General features: G+C 45.6%; 1 protein-coding gene across 1 annotated transcript in view; it reads right to left on the bottom strand.

The window, feature by feature from the left end:
• The window catches only part of stambpl1 (STAM binding protein-like 1), an 11,871-nt gene extending 11,386 nt beyond the window's left edge, over positions 1–485 (bottom strand). Inside the window, exon 1 of the mRNA XM_050060861.1 lies at positions 230–485. The gene's annotated coding sequence lies outside the window, so the exon portion shown is untranslated. The remainder of the gene's footprint in view (positions 1–229) is intronic.
• Between the last annotated feature and the right edge of the window lie 1,763 nt (positions 486–2,248).

Here is a 2,248-nt window from a genome sequence, read left to right as displayed (position 1 = left end):
TGGCCCCCGACTTAGAGGAACAGAGGGGGGAGGACAGGGGGAGGAGGACAGAGGACAGAGGAACAGAGGGGGGAGGACAGAGGGAGGAGGACAGAGGAACAGAGGGACAGGAGGTCAGAGGACAGAGGGAGGAGGACAGGAGGACAGAGAGAGGAGGACAGAGGGACAGATGGACAGAAGACAGAGGGAGGAGAACAGAGGACAGACAGGAATGACCGGATGAATGTACCGGTGTGTTGTCGGTGTTGAGTCCACGAGCTGTCTGCATCACCGCTGTCACATGTGGAGCTGATGGAGGAAGGTAACCCGGGTCCCGGCCGGTCCGTTCACACCTGCAGTCAGACCCGGGTCGGACACGGAGCCGGTTCACACCCTGAGGATCCGGACTGAGAGGAGGCTGAGGAGAAAATGGCTGAAAGCTCCGGAGCTGCTGCCTCACACAGAAACAGTGATGATGGAGGAGCTCACAGATCCTCTCCAGGCACAGATGACTCACTCAGCACTTCCGGTTTCACTGCGGTGGGCGTGGAGTGTGCGCATGCGCTCCACATCTGCCACAGAGAGGAGTGAATTATGAAGAGGTCTCACTCTGACACATTTCACCAAACTGATAAGCTGCACCACAACAATTGCAGTAATATTAATGATAATAATATTATCAATAGTAGAATTAATAATAATAATAATAATAAACTGTATTCTGGGCGTGTTCTGGATGAATTATCTGCTTGAAACATGACTTAATTTTTTTAATTTAATTTTATATACTTTATTAATCCCCGAGGGGAAATTCAATTTTTCACTCTGTTTGTCAGTTACACACAGGTCCGAACACACACATGCACAACCTGACCTATCATGCTGATTTTATGATCTTTAACATTAGAAATGAAATTAATGAGTTTCATGAAGCAGCAGCTCGTTAACGTCTGTTTGATAACTGACTGAAGATGTGATGTGCTCAGTTCTCTCTGAGTCTACTGATACTGATTTTAGTTTCACTGTGATCCTGGTTCCTGAAATCAGACTGATATCAAAGTGAGATCAGATCTGAAATTAGACCTGAAATGATATCAAAGTGAGATCAGATCTGAAATTAGACCTGAAATCAGACTGAGATCAAAGTGAGATCAGACCTGAAATTAGACCTGAAATCAGACTGAGATCAAAGTGAGATCAGATCTGAGATCAGTGTGGTGTATTTCAACCTGGTGCTGATGATCTGAGTCATGATCAGAACTTTGTCTCCCTCTGCTGGAGACAGTGTCCACATGGAGACAAACTGATTCTGTCTGTTACCTGCCGCCTCGTCTCCTCCCTCCTCTCTCCTCCTTGTCTCCTCCTCTCTCAGCTCAAGGTGGGAGGAGCTAAGGAGGGAGGAGGCGATGAAAGGAATGGAGGATGCAGAGAGTGAAATGTGAGGAGGGGTGTGTCTGATCCTGTTTGTTTTGCTTCAGGCCTGAGTCCAGCTGTGACACACTTCCTGTTCCCCGCAGCGTGTGTGAGCTTGTCTCAGATCAGATCTGGAGCTTTGAGATCAGATCAGACCAACACTGAGACACTGTGACACAAAGTGAACACACACACACACACACACACACACACACACACACACACACACACACACCTGAAACACCTGAAACATGAAATACAGAGCTGAGTCTGCAGACTGGTGATCAGCTGTCAGGTTACACACAGCTGCAGACAGACAGGAAGTACAGACTACAAAATAGAGGTGCAGGTGATAAAACAGTTAAAGTCTTTATTGATGTTGAACAAAGACGCTGATCTGAAAGTTTTATTGATCAAACCACTCAGACATATTATAATAAATGTTTCAGGATGTTTTTTTAAACTCATAATATTGTGAATCTATGAATGTATTATTGATCGGGTCGAATCCAAACCCTGCAGTTCCTCTGATGTCCACTAGAGTGCGTCCCCGCAGACATTAAAACATTCTTTTGAACAGGAAACCAGCAGCCAGACACTGCCTTGAAACATGGTGGTGCAACGTGGTGATCTCTGTAGACGAGGACCTGCTCCCTATGTAGATATAACCAGGACACAACCATTCTGATTTTCAGATGGTTAAAGAAAACACACTGATCTGATTACACACACTTTAAACCTGGCACACTGCAGCTTTAAGTTTTTATGTCTGGTTTGGCTTCACGTACTAAAGAAAAATAAACCTGAATATTCAATAAAGCTGACTGAGCAGTGACGTAACAGCAGGAGGTTTGAC

The sequence above is a fragment of the Epinephelus moara genome, chromosome 13, assembly GCF_006386435.1.
Source record: "Epinephelus moara isolate mb chromosome 13, YSFRI_EMoa_1.0, whole genome shotgun sequence".
Classification (NCBI taxonomy): Eukaryota; Metazoa; Chordata; class Actinopteri; order Perciformes; family Serranidae; genus Epinephelus; species Epinephelus moara.
This window is presented reverse-complemented; position numbering and strand designations above follow the sequence as displayed.